Here is a 14,335-nt window from a genome sequence, read left to right as displayed (position 1 = left end):
TGGCGGCAGCCGTGCGCCTATCGCCGGAGCTCTGCTGGACCCCAGGAGGCGGAGAGACAGGACGCTGAGGAGCAGCGACGTGAATTGTGAGTATGTTAGAACTACAAGGGGCCCTCGGATCGTTAGGCGAGTATGTTTATTTTTTATTTTGTTACCTGTGACATACGTGGCTGGGCAATATACTATGTCACTGGGCAATATACTACGTGGCTCTGTCCTGTTTACCAGGGGTGTCAAACTGCATTCCTCGAGGGCCGCAAACCATGCGTGTTTTCAAGAATTCCTTAGCATTGCACAAGGTGCTGTAATCATTATGTGTGTAGGTGATTAAATCACCTGTGTGTTATGAACTGGTGATTCAGAACCACAACAGACCTGGTGGTTAAGAGAACACAAAGTGAACTGATAGTTACTAGTAACATAGGATGAGCTCTGAGACGTGGGAACTCTGCTGACCGCAATCCCTAATCCTATCACACCACACTAGAGGTAGCCGTGGAGCGCTCCTGACCAGACCTAGGCGCCTCGGGCACAGCCTGAGAAACTAGCTAGCCCTGAAGATAGAAAAATAAGCCTACCTTGCCTCAGAGAAATTCCCCAAAGGAAAAGGCAGCCCCCCACATATAATGACTGTGAGTAAAGATGAAAATACAAACACAGAGATGAAATAGATTTTAGCAAAGTGAGGCCCGACTTACTGAATAGACCGAGGATAGGAAAGATAGCTTTGCGGTCAGCACAAAAACCTACAAACAACCACGCAGAGGGCGCAAAAAGACCCTCCGCACCGACTAACGGTACGGAGGTGCTCCCTCTGCGTCCCAGAGCTTCCAGTAAAGCAAGAAAAACCAATATAGCAAGCTGGACAGAAAAAATAGCAAACAAAAGTAACACAAGCAGAACTTAGCTTATGCAGTGAAGACAGGCTACAAGAACGATCCAGGAGAGAGCAAGACCAATACTGGAACATTGACTGGAGGCCAGGAACAAAGAACTAGGTGGAGTTAAATAGAGCAGCACCTAACGACTTAACCTCGTCACCTGAGGAAGGAAACTCAGAAGCCGCAGCCCCAAACACCCTCCAAAGGAAGCTCATAGACAGAACCAGCCGCAATACCACTCATGACCACAGGAGGGAGCTTGACCACAGAATTCACAACACCTGTGCAGTACAAGGAAATCCTGAAAACATGATCTGTTTGCAGCCCTTGAGGAATGCAGTTTGACACCCCTGCTGTATACTATGTCGCTGTGCAATATACTATGTGGCTCTGTGCAGTATACTACGTGGGCTGGGCAATATACTACGTGGGCTGGGCAATATACTACGTGGACATGCATATTCTAGAATACTCGATGCGTTAGAATTGGGCCACCATCTAGTCTATATACATAATTGTCTAAGGAGTACTTCCATCTGTCTGTCTGTCCTTCTGTCACGGTTATTCATTCGCTGATTGGTCTCGGCAGCTACCTGTCATGGCTGCCGCGACCAATCAGTGACGGCCACAGTCCGATTAGTCCCTCCCCTACACTCACTGCCTGGCGCCCGCCCTGTAATCCTCTCCACTCACCGCTCACACAGGGTTAATGGCAGCGGTAACAGCCCGCAGTGTAACGCATTCCGTTACCGCTGCTATTAACCCTGTGTGTCCCCAACTATTTACTATTGATGCTGCCTATGCGGCATCAATACTAAAAATATGTCACGTTAAAAATAATAAAAAAAACAAAAGACCTGCTATACTCACCCTCCGCCGCCTTTCTCGCTCGACACGCTCCCGGGACCGCTCCATTGCAAGCGGCAGCTTCTGGTAAGGTCCCGTCCCAGGGCTGGTGTGCGACAAGGACCTGCCGTGACGTCACGGTCATGTGACCGCGACATCATCATAGGTCCTGCTCACACCAGCCCTGGGACGGAACCGGAAGCTGCCGCTTGCAATGGAGCTGTCCCGGGAGCGTGGCGAGGAGCGAGAAAGGCGGCGGAGGGTGAGTATAGCAGGACTTCAACGGGCTATAGGTGAGTATATGTTTTTTTTTTTTTTAAGTCTCTATACTACGTGGCTCTGTGCTGGCCAATCAGCGACGGGCACAGTCCGGCCGCAAAATCGCCCCTTCCTACTCTCTGTCAGTGCCCCCTCCAGTCAGCGCTCACACAGGGTTAATGGCTGGGGGGAGTGTCAAGGGGGCCGATAATTTTGTCAGTATGGGGACCCGAAATTCTTAGCGGCAGCTCTGTACTACAGAGATGTGTGACGTCGGCGTGTGCACTACATCGCGAGGAAGGTGAGGTTTATGGCGGGGAATAGCCGGTGAAGGGCGGAGTCAGTTGGGTAGCCTGGTAGAAGAGGTGAGGGGACGGAAGTGAGGTGATGATGGGCGGAGGAGATGAGACGGATATGTGACTGAAAGAGAGTGAGGCGGTGGAGCAAGAGGCTGTGGGGGCGGGTAAGAGGTGGGACGGAGATGCGGAGTGTGCGTGGGGATAGAATTACAGGCTGTAGCTAATGAGAGGCAGAGATCGTTTGTTATGGGCGGGGCCACATGAGCAGACGGTCCTCGGTCCACCTGCTCTGCGTGCGAGCCTGTTGCTGCTGGTGACTCACAGCCGGGCGCGCACTGGGAGGGTGACAGCTATGAGCAGCCTGTCCGTTGTAATCCGCCATACTGCACCGGGCTGTCAGCAGACGCCAGTCACATATCTGCGGTAGTTCCGTGACGGCACAGGTGACGGTGAGTGCAAGCAGCAGGACGGGGAGACGCGGAGCAGGGTGAGGCGGTGGAGCTATGAATAGTGGATGGCTTCCTGATGTCTCTGTGCGCCACCTCTATTGCGACTTCCGCGAGTGATCCCGGGGATGAGTGGCGCACGGTGGTGGAATGAGGGTGGCACACTGGCAGTGCCAGGCCTGTGCCATGTCCCTATGATAACGTTTCTGTTGTACTTGAGACTTGTAGCGCCATGAACATCTCTTGTCCGGTGTGGCAGTACAGGGTCTTGCGCGGAGGTCTATTTACATGGGACTGCAGCTGTCTGCATTGTTTAGGTAGATGCTCAGAGAATCCCTTTAGGTTTTGCAGCAGAGCGTTGCTCAGAGCATCACCCCGCGGATCACCTGCTGCTGGCTCCGCCCATATACCTTCATCCGGAGCAGCAGCCAACGTCCCAAGTGTAGAGTGCGGAGCGGGTGACCGCAGAGCTTCCAGTGAGCCTGGCAGCATTCATCTGCCACAGTACAGCTTCACCCAGGGATGAAACAGTGTAAAAGCCGCTGGGGGTCTGAGACCTGGGCCTCATGTCTCAGCTGTTCCCTGTGCGGTGTTGAGGTGTGGCACCCCACCCCCGCCGTGCCCCTGTTCTGCCTCAGTAGAGCTGGCAGAAAATGCCAAAAGGTGCAACGTTTTATATAACTAAGTTGCACCCAAATTATACAAATTGAATGGATTGGGGGCCCCCTGAGGCTGTGTGCACATGGTGGCTTTTACATAGCGGCAGACCCACTAAGGTTTTGCACGTGAAGCCGTGTCGGGAGACTGCTGGTGGCCGCTTCGCTGTGGCTGGCGTCTCTTGTTCTGTTCTTCCTAGTGGAAGTCGCTGCCTTTTACCGCTGCACTGGTTCCGGACCCTGAAGCGGGTGAGAGAAGTGATGTAGGATGGAGCACGTGAGCAGCAATGTCACTTTTACTTTCTGCTCATTTATGGGGTGGATTTTAGGCGGAAACGGCCTAAACATGTCATGAGTTCACAGACCCTCACATTAATGGAGAGGGGGGGGGGGGAGTAGGGGAAAGGGAATTGTGAATAAAAGTTTATTCTTTATTATAAACTAGCTGAAGAGCCCGGCGTTGCCTGGGCATAGTAAATATCTGTGGTTAGTTATAGCACCTCACTTTGTCCCCCTTACATCTCTCATTTTCTCCCTCACACCTCTCATTTTCTCCCTCACTCCTCTCATTCCCCCCTAACACTTGTCATTTCGACCTCACATCTGTCATTTTCTGATCACTCCACTATTTTCCCTCACTCCTCTCATTTTGCACTCACACCTTTTCATTTTCACCTCACACCTCTCATTTTCACCTCAGTATATACATGTTTGTCATCTCCCTTATATATAGTATACACCTGTATGTCATCTCCTGTATATAGTATATACCTGTATGTCATCTTCTATATATAGCATATACTTGTATGTCATCTCCTGTATATACTATATACCTGTAGGTCATCTGCTCCTGTATATAGTTTATACGTGTGTCATCTCTTCCTGTATATAGTATATACCCGTGTGTCATCTCCTCCTGTATATAGTATATACCTGTATGTCATCTCCTGTATATAGTATGTACCTGTATGTCATCTCCTCTATATAGTATATATCTGTGTGTCATCTCCCCTGTATATAGTATATACCTGTGTCATCTCCTCCTGTATTAGACCTCATTCACACGTTATTTGCTCAGTATTTTTACCTCAGTATTTGTAAGCTAAATTGGCAGCATGATAAATCCCCAGCCAACAGGAAGCCCTCCCCCTGGCAGTGTATATTAGCTCACACATACACATAATAGACAGGTCATGTGACTGACAGCTGCCGTATTTCCTATATGGTACATTTGTTGCTCTTGTAGTTTGTCTGCTTATTAATCAGATTTTTATTTTTGAAGGATAATACCAGACTTGTGTGTGTTTTAGGACGAGTTTCGTTTGTCAAGTTGTGTGTTGAGTTGCATGTGGCGACATGCATGTAGCGACTTTTGTGAGATGAGTTTTGTGTGGCGACGTGTGTAGCAACTTTTTGTGTGTCGAGTTGCATGTGACAGGTAAGTGTAGCAAGTTGTGTGCAGCAAGTTTTGCGCGTGGTGAGTTTTATGTCTGGTGCCTTTTGAGTATGTGCAAGTTTTGTGTGAGGCAACTTTTGCATGTGTTTCAACTTTTGTGCTTGTGGCAATTTTTCCGCATGTGCAAGTTTTGCATGTGGCGAGTTTTCCATGAGGTGAGTTTTGCACTTGTGGCGAGTTTTGCGTGAGCCTAGTTTTTGCATGTGGCGAGTTTTGCGCATGGCGAGTTTTGAGCGCCGACTTTTGTGTTTTGACTTTTATGTGGCGAGGTTGGTGTATGTGTGGTGAAATGTGTGCTGAGGGTAATATGTGTTCAAGCACGTGGTAGTGTGTGGCGCATTTTGTGTGTGTGTTCATATCCCCGTGTGTGGTGAGTATCCCATGTCGGGACCCCACCTTAGCAACTGTACGGTATATACTCTTTGGCGCCATCGCTCTCACTCTTTAAGTCCCCCTTGTTCACATCTGGCAGCTGTCAATTTGCCTCCAACACTTTTCCTTTCACTTTTCCCCATTATGTAGATAGGGGCAAAATTATTTGGTGAGTTGGAACGCGCGGGGTTAAAATTTCGCCTCACAACATAGCCTATGACGCTCTCGGGGTCCAGACGTGTGACTGTGCAAAATTTTGTGGCTGTAGCTGCGACGGTGCAGATGCCAATCGGACACACACACACACACACACACCACACACACACACACACACACACACACACACACACACACACACACACACACACACACACACACACACACACACACACACACACACACACACACACACACACACACACACACACACCTTTATATATTAGACTAGCTGAAGAGCCCGGCGTTGCCTGGGCATAGTAAATATCTGTGGTTAGTTATAGCACGTCACTTCTCTTATTTTCCCATCACGCCTCTCATTTTCCCAATCACATCTTCTTTAACTTTCCCCCTCACATCTCTCATTTTCTCCCTCACACCTCTCATTTTCTCCCTCACTCCTCTCATTCCCCCCTAACACTTGTCATTTCGACCTCACATCTGTCATTTTCCGATCACTACACTATTTTCCCTCACTCCTCTCATTTTGCACTCACACCTTTTCATTTTCACCTCACACCTCTCATTTTCACCTCAGTATATACATGTTTGTCATCTCCCTTATATATAGTATATACCTGTATGTCATCTCCTGTATATAGTATATACCTGTATGTCATCTCCTCCTATATATAGTATATACCTGTATGTCATCTCCTCCTATATATATATAGTATATACGTGTATGTCATCTCCTCCTGTATATAGTATATACCTGTGTCATCTCCCCTGTATATAGTATATATCTGTGTCATCTCCTCCTGTATATAGTATATACCTGTATGTCATCTTCTATATATAGCATATACCTGTATGTCATCTCCTCCTGTATATAGTATATACCTGTAGGTAATCTGCTCCTGTATATAGTATATACCTGTCATCTCCTCCTGTATATAGTATATACCTGTATGTCATCTCCTCCTGTATATAGTATGTACCTGTATGTCATCTCCTCCTCTATATAGTATATACCTGTGTCATCTCTCCTGTATATAGTATATATCTGTGTGTCATCTCCCCTGTATATAGTATATACCTGTGTGATCTCCTGTATTAGACCTCGTTAACACGTTATTTGCTCAGTATTTTTACCTCAGTATTTGTAAGATAAATTGGCAGCCTGATAAATCCCCAGCCAACAGGAAGCCCTCCCCCTGGCAGTATATATTAGCTCACACATACACATAATAGACAGGTCATGTGACTGACAGCTGCTGTATTTCCTATATGGTACATTTGTTGCTCTTGTAGTTTGTCTGCTTATTAATCAGATTTTTATTTTTGAAGGCTAATACCAGACTTGTGTGTGTTTTAGGGCGAGTTTCGTTTGTCAAGTTGTGTGTTTTGAGTTTTGTGTGGCAACATGCGTGTAGCAACTTTGTGTGTCGAGTTGCATGTGACAGGTTAGTGTAGCAAGTTGTGTGCAGCAAGTTTTGCGCATGGCGAGTTTTGCGCGTGGTGAGTTTTATGTCTGGTGCCTTTTGAGTATGTGCAAGTTTTGTGTGAGGCAACTTTTGCATGTGTTGCAAATTTTGTGCATGTGGCAATTTTTCCGCGTGTGCAAGTTTTGCGTGTGGCGAGTTTTCCATGAGGTGAGTTTTGTACTTGTGGCGAGTTTTGCGTGAGCCTAGTTTTTGCATGTGGCGAGTTTTGCGCGTGGCGAGTTTTGAGCGGCGACTTTTGTGTTTCGACTTTTATGTGGCGAGGTTGGTGTATGTGTGGTGAAATGTGTGTTGAGGGTGGTATATGTGTTCAAGCACGTGGTAGTGTGTGGCGCATTTTGTGTGTGTGTTCATATCCCCGTGTGTGGTGAGTATCCCATGTCGGGGCCCCACCTTAGCAACTGATCGGTATATACTCTTTGGCGCCATCGCTCTCACTCTAAGTCCCCCTTGTTCACATCTGGCAGCTGTCAATTTGCCTCCAACACTTCTCCTTTCACTTTTCCCCATTATGTAGATAGGGGAAAAATAGTTTGGTGAATTGGAAAGCGCGGAGTTAAAATTTCACCTCACAACATAGCCTATGACGCTCTCAGGGTCCAGACGTGTGACTGTGCAAAATTTTGTGGCTGTAGCTGCGACGCCTCCAACACTTTTCCTTTCACTTTTTTCCCCATTCTGTAGATAGGGGCAAAATTGTTTGAATTGGAACGCGCGGGGTTAAAATTTCGCCTCACAACATAGCCTATGACGCTCTTGGGGTCCAGACGTGTGACTTTGCAAAATTTTGTGGCTGTAGCTGCGACGGTGCAGATGCCAATCCCGGACACACACCCTGAAGAGCCCGGCGTTGCCTGGGCATAGTAAATATCTGTGGTTAGTTATAGCACGTCACTTCTCTTATTTTCCCATCACGCCTCTCATTTTCCCAATCACATCTTCTTTAACTTTCCCCCTCACATCTCTCATTTTCTCCCTCACACCTCTCATTTTCTCCCTCACTCCTCTCATTCCCCCCTAACACTTGTCATTTCGACCTCACATCTGTCATTTTCCGATCACTACACTATTTTCCCTCACTCCTCTCATTTTGCACTCACACCTTTTCATTTTCACCTCACACCTCTCATTTTCACCTCAGAATATACATGTTTGTCATCTCCCTTATATATAGTATACACCTGTATGTCTTCTCTTGTATATAGTATATACCTGTATGTCATCTCCCCTGTAAATATAAACCCATGTGTCATCTCTTCCTGTATATTGTATATACCCATGTGTCATCTCCTCTTGTATATATTATATACCTGTATGTCCTCTCTTCTGAATATACGATATACCTGTCATCTCCTCCTATATATAGTATATACCTGTATATCATCTCCTGTATATAGTATATACCTGCTGTATGTCATCTCCTCTATATACCTATGTGTCATCTCCTCTTTTATATAATATATACCTGTATGTCATCTCCTCCTGTATATAGTATATACGTGTCATCTCCTCCTGTATATAGTATGTACCTGTAAGTCATCTCCTCCTGTATATAGTATATACCTGTGTATCATCTGCTCCTGTATATAGTAAATACCTGTCATCTCCTCCATTATATAGTATATACCTGTATGTCCTCTCCTCCTGTATATAGTATATACGTGTCATGTCCTCCTGTATATAGTATATACCTGTGTCATGTCCTCCTGTATATAGTATATACCTGCTGTGACAAAGACCGTGTGGTCGAAACGCGTAGCTTTCTTCTGCGTATGAGCGCAGGACCTGTGATGACGTCGCGGTCACATGACGTCATGGCAGGTCCTTCTCGTATAGCATCTTTGGCACCGGAACTTGCTGCTTGCAATGCCGAGGAGAGGACGTTGTCGGAGGGTGAGAATAACTTTTTTTTATTATTTGTAACATTAGATATTTTTACTATTGATGCTGCATACGCAACATCAATAGTAAAAACTTGGTCACACAGGGTTAATAGCGGCGGTAACGGAGTGAGTTACCCGCGGCATAACGCGGTCCGTTACCGCTGGCATTAACCCTGTGTGAGTGGTGACTGGAGGGGCGTATGGAGCGGGCACTGACTGCGGGGAGTATGGAGCGGGCGCCGGGCACTGACTGCAGGTGAGTAGGGAAGGACTAATTGGACTGTTGCCATTGCTGATTGGTCGCGGCAGCCATGACAGGAAGCTAGCGAGACCAATCAGCGACTTGCATTTCCATAACAGACAGAGGCAGCGCCCAATGAATATCCGAGCCAGACAGAAGGACAGACGGAAGTGACCCTTAGACAATTATATAGTACAGTGTTCCCCAAGTCTGGTCTTCAAGGGCCACCAACAGGTCATGTTTTCAGTATTTCCTTAGTATGACCCAGGTGATAATTGCATCACCTGCACAGGCAATGATTCAATCACCTGTGCAATAGTAAGGAAATCCTGAAAACATGACCTGTTGGTGGCTCTTGAGGACCGGACTTGGGGAACTCTGATATGGTAGATCATAGATTAAAATATTTAACTGAGTGAAATTCTCATACCTCATAGGTTGTACATTGGATCATAGTGTGTGAGCTATTATTTTACAATCACCACTATGATCCACTAATACTCAAGTGATTCTGTATCAGAATGATGATATAAATGATATTCCAGCCATTGACCTGATAATAATGGGCTGGATTTCAATTTATTTGTGACGATAGGACTGGCGAGTAAACTGGGACCAGGGGCACCTTTCCTGGCCCTAGCACTAGGGGGCGCCTTAACTCGCCCTGTTCCCCGGGATACCTTAGATGACGAGGATGTCGGGGCCTCTGCCTTTGTCCTGTCTCCTAACTGCAGCCCTGTGTCTGTCCCCCTCCCCCACCCGGGGAAGAAGCGCTACCGTGTACCGCAGTTCAACCTGTGCAGCTGCATTGGGGCCTGGGAGCTCCAGGGGGCTCCTGCAAGCAGGGCTTGCATTAGGGGCAGGCAGCTGCCTAGGGCCCCCGCTCCTCCAGGGGTCCCAGCTAGCAGCACATTGTGCAGCCGCTATGGGGCCCTTGTGAGGCAGGGGGCCCGCCTGCCGCCAGTGCCGACTCCCCCGCCACCACATTGAGCTATACCACTTCTGCCGATAAAGTTCAAAGCAATGATGGAGGAGAGTGCGTCAGGTGACGCTCCCTCTCCCATCGTTCCCCGCTCTGCCTCTGACACTGCGGGTGCGTGATGGACTTCGGGGACATTCTTGGGGCGGGGGATCCGGGCTCTGCTATATGCTACATGGGGCCATGTTATATTCTACATGGCTGTGCTATATACTACGGGGGCTGTGCTATATTCTATGGGGGTATATTATATTCTATGGTGGAGGCTGTTATATACTATATGGCTGTGTTGTATATTATCGGTGGTACATTGTACATTATATTCTATAGGGGAAGCTGTGTTATATACTATGGGGGGTACATTATATTCTATGGGGGGCTTCTTTATATACTATGGGGAGGTGGGCTGTATTAAAATCTAATACTGCCCCCCATACAATATATGAGGAAGGATTGCATCATACGCTTTGATGGGGCTACATTATATTCTATAGGGAGGTGGGCTATATTATACACTGTATGCAGAATTATTAGGCAAGTTGTATTTTGATCACATGATACGTTTTATACATATTGTCCTACTTCAAGCTGTTCAGGCTTAAGAGCCAACTACCAATTAAGTAAAACAGGTGATGTGCGTCTCTGTAATGAGGAGGGGTGTTGTCTAATGACATTTAAACCCTATATAAGGTGTGCTTAATTATTAGGCAACTTCCTTTTCTTTGGCAAAATGGGTCAGAAGAGAGACGGGCTCTGAAAAGTCCAAAATTGTGAGATGTCTTGCAGAGGGATGCAGCAGTCTTGAAATTGCCAAACTTTTGAAGCGTGATCACTGAACAATCAAGCGTTTCATGGCAAATAGCCAACAGGGTCACAAGTAGCGTGTTGGGGCAAAAAAGGCGCTAAATAGCTGCTCATGAATTGAGGAAAATCAAGTGTGAAGCTGCCAAGATGCCATTTGCCACCAGTTTTGACGTATTTCAGAGCTGCAACGTTACTGGAGTAACAAAAAGCACAATGTGTGTGATACTCGGGGACATGACCAAGGTAAGGAAGGCTGAAAAACGACCACTTTTCAACAAGAAACATAAGATAAAACGTCAAGACTGGGCCAAGAAATATCTTAAGACTGACTTTTCTAAGGTTTTATGGACTGATGAAATGAGTGACTCTTGATGGTCCAGATGGATGGGCCAGAGGCTGGATCAGTAAAGGGCAGAGAGCTCCACTCCGACTCGGACGCCAGCAAGGTGGAGGTGGGGTACTGGTATGTGCTCGTATCATCAAAGAATAACTTGTGGGACCTTTTTTGGGTTGAGGATGGAGTGAAGCTCAGCTCCCAGACCTACTGCCAGTTTCTGGAAGACAACTTCTTCAAGCAGTGGTACAGGAAGAAGTCGGTATCGCTCAAGAAAAACATGATTTTCATGCAAGACAATGCTCCATCACATGCCTCCAACTACTCCACAGCGTGGCTGGCCAGTAAAGGTCTCAAAGAGGAAAAAATAATGACATGGCCCCCTTGTTCACCTGATCTGAACCTCATAGAAAACCTGTGGTCCCTCATAAAATATGAGATCTACAGGGAGGGAAAACACCTCTCAGAACAGTGTCTGGGAGGTTGTGGTGTCTGCTGCACACAACGTTGATCGTAAACAGATCAAGCAACTGACAGAATCTATGGATGGAAGGCTTTTGAGTGTCGTCATAAAGAAAGGTGGCTATATTGGTCACTGATTTTTTTGGGGGTTTTGCTTTTGCATGTCAGAAATGTTTATTTCTCAGTCTCCATGACAGCACCACAGAGAGCAGGGATCCGCCCTTCAGGGACAGGAAACCTATAGGATAAAAGGGCGGTACCTCTCCTGCATCAGTTTGGTTTCCTGTCCCTGACTGGGAACCTGCTAGGATTTGTACCTTTATGAAGAACCCGGAGCCGGCCAGTCGGGTTATGGCAGCGGGGAGGCCCCTGTCAAGGCTGGTGTGGTGTCCGATGCCACCACTCCAGGGACCGATGGGTCTGCAGCGTGCGCGGGGGGAAGCGCAGCCGCCACTCCGGATGGGAAGTAGGGGCTTCGGGGACCCGGGTGACAGGAGGGATACTGCGCCAGAACAGGCACTTCCGGATTCGGGGCGGGCGCATGCGCACGGTGTTCTTAGGGTGCACCAAGATGGCCGCCGCCCCAGATCTAGTGCATATTCATTTCCGGGTCCCGGCAGCATGCGCAGAAGAAGAAAGGAAAAAAAAAATAGTAAATCGAGTCAATAAAATCAACGATCAAAAACCTGTTTCCGGACTGTTTCATTATAGTGTTGGATCTCAGTGACGCGTATTATCACGTCCCCATCCACAAGAACTCCCAGAAATACCTCAGACTAGCAGTAGTCATGGGAGGGGAAGTAAGGGAATACCAATACAAAACCCTTCCCTTTGGCAGACCAGTGGCACCCCCCCATATTTACCAAATTGATATCAGAAATGATGGCCCATCTAAGAGAAAGACAGTTTGATAGTTCCATACTTGTACGACCTTCTGGCAACAAAAGACCAAATATGAAGATACTGTACCCGAAACCTCCACCATGCTCACATCCCGAGTGGGGGAGCTACCCAGGGAGAGGTTTGATACCAATAGTATAAATGGACACTCCTATCAATAGCAATAAGGAAGAAACAATGGAGTTACAGTCCAAAAATCAAGTTTTATTCTCAACAACAGTTGGCAACCATAGCCAGAACAATATACAAAAATCATAAATCAATTAAACACAACATATAACTGAAAAGGAGAGTGAATGGTAGCAATAGATGGAATTAGACACCACGTAGGTAATCCTGGTGCCAATTGAATATTAGTAAAGTGCATAGCGCCATAGAGTAATTGGGAAAAGGATCAGATGGTATACTAGTACCCCTATAAATCTCTACTTCACGGCTATGTATACATACGGATAGCCCTGCGCACAGGCTACGTGACCACTACATCCGGTCATTCATCAAGAGTCAGGGAGAAGGGGAAAAGAAAGACACCATAAACAATTCTTATTGATCCTTACCCAGAGTTTGGTAACCAGGATGACCCACGTGGTGGGCCGCGCTCTATTATCCTTCCTTCACAGCCTACAGGGGCATCATGTCCGGGTGTTTTCGGACAATCAGGTAGTGGTAACCTACCTCAATCACCGGGGGGGACCAGATCTCACGCCCTAATGAAGGCCACTTCCGAAATCTTCAGTTTAGCAGTGAACAACTTCCTATCCCTTTCTGCGCTACATATAAAAGGAGTAGAGAATCAGAAAGCAGACTTCTTAAGACATACCCATTTAAAACAGGGGGGATGGACTCTAAATCAAAGCGTCTTTGATCAGATCACAAAGCTTTGGGGGGTGCCTGTAATAGACCTTTTTGCCAATGTAGAAAACGGGAAAGTAAAAGCATTTTGTTCTCTAGACCCCAGGGGGGGCCCTCGGGCGCTGGATGCATTTGCGATTCTCTGGACTCGGGGTCTCGCATATGTCTTTCCCCCTCCTATATTTATCCCGGCAGTTCTGCGGAAAATCAGACCGGACAGGGCGAGACTCATTCTACTAGCCCCCTTCTGGCCAAAAGGACCTGGTTTTCCTGGCTGAGGATGCAATCGGTCACCGATCCCTGGGTTCTTCCGGACCTCTTATCACAGGGACCGGTGCTCCACCCCCAGTCAGAGAGTCTCCACTTGACAGCGTGGAATTTGAGAGGTCACTACTAAAGGGAAGGGGCTTTTCGGATAAATTAGTTTCCACACTATTGAAAAGTAGGAAAACGGTAACCACGAAAATATACGGCAAAACTTGGAAAAAGTTTCTGTCCACCTCTGGGGTAAAATTACAAGATGTGGTCCAAGTTCCTAAGGTGTTAGAATTTCTGCAAAAAGGTTTAGATCTGGGCCTCTCAGTAAGCACCCTAAAAGTGCAAATAGCGGCTTTAGAGGCATTATACAGTGAGAATATAGCTGCTAATCCATGGGTAACACGTTTTATTAAAGCTGCTATAAGCTCTAAACCCATAAGCATAAAAAGACTACCAACTTGGGACTTAAACCTAGTCTTGTCAGCTCTAACAGAACCCCTGTTTGAGCATATAGATTCAATACTCCTTAAAACTTCATCACTTAAAATGGCCCTTCTCACAGCCTTAACATCTGCCCATAGAATAAGGGTACCGTTAAACTAAACGACTTACCAATGATCACAACCAGCGATACGACCTGGCCGTGATCGTTGGTAAGTCGTTGTGTGGTCGCTGGGGAGCTGTCACACAGACAGCTCTCTTCAGCGACCAACGATCAGGGGAATGACTTCGGCATCATTGAAACGG

General features: G+C 47.0%; 1 protein-coding gene across 1 annotated transcript in view; it reads left to right on the top strand.

Annotated features, from left to right (window-relative positions):
• The first annotated feature begins 2,527 nt into the window (after window positions 1-2,527).
• The window catches only part of MFSD6 (major facilitator superfamily domain containing 6), a 423,265-nt gene continuing 411,457 nt past the window's right edge, over window positions 2,528-14,335 (top strand). Inside the window, exon 1 of the mRNA XM_069733788.1 lies at window positions 2,528-2,733. The gene's annotated coding sequence lies outside the window, so the exon portion shown is untranslated. The remainder of the gene's footprint in view (window positions 2,734-14,335) is intronic.

The sequence above is a fragment of the Ranitomeya imitator genome, chromosome 7, assembly GCF_032444005.1.
Source record: "Ranitomeya imitator isolate aRanImi1 chromosome 7, aRanImi1.pri, whole genome shotgun sequence".
NCBI classification, from domain to species: domain Eukaryota; kingdom Metazoa; phylum Chordata; class Amphibia; order Anura; family Dendrobatidae; genus Ranitomeya; species Ranitomeya imitator.
This window is presented reverse-complemented; position numbering and strand designations above follow the sequence as displayed.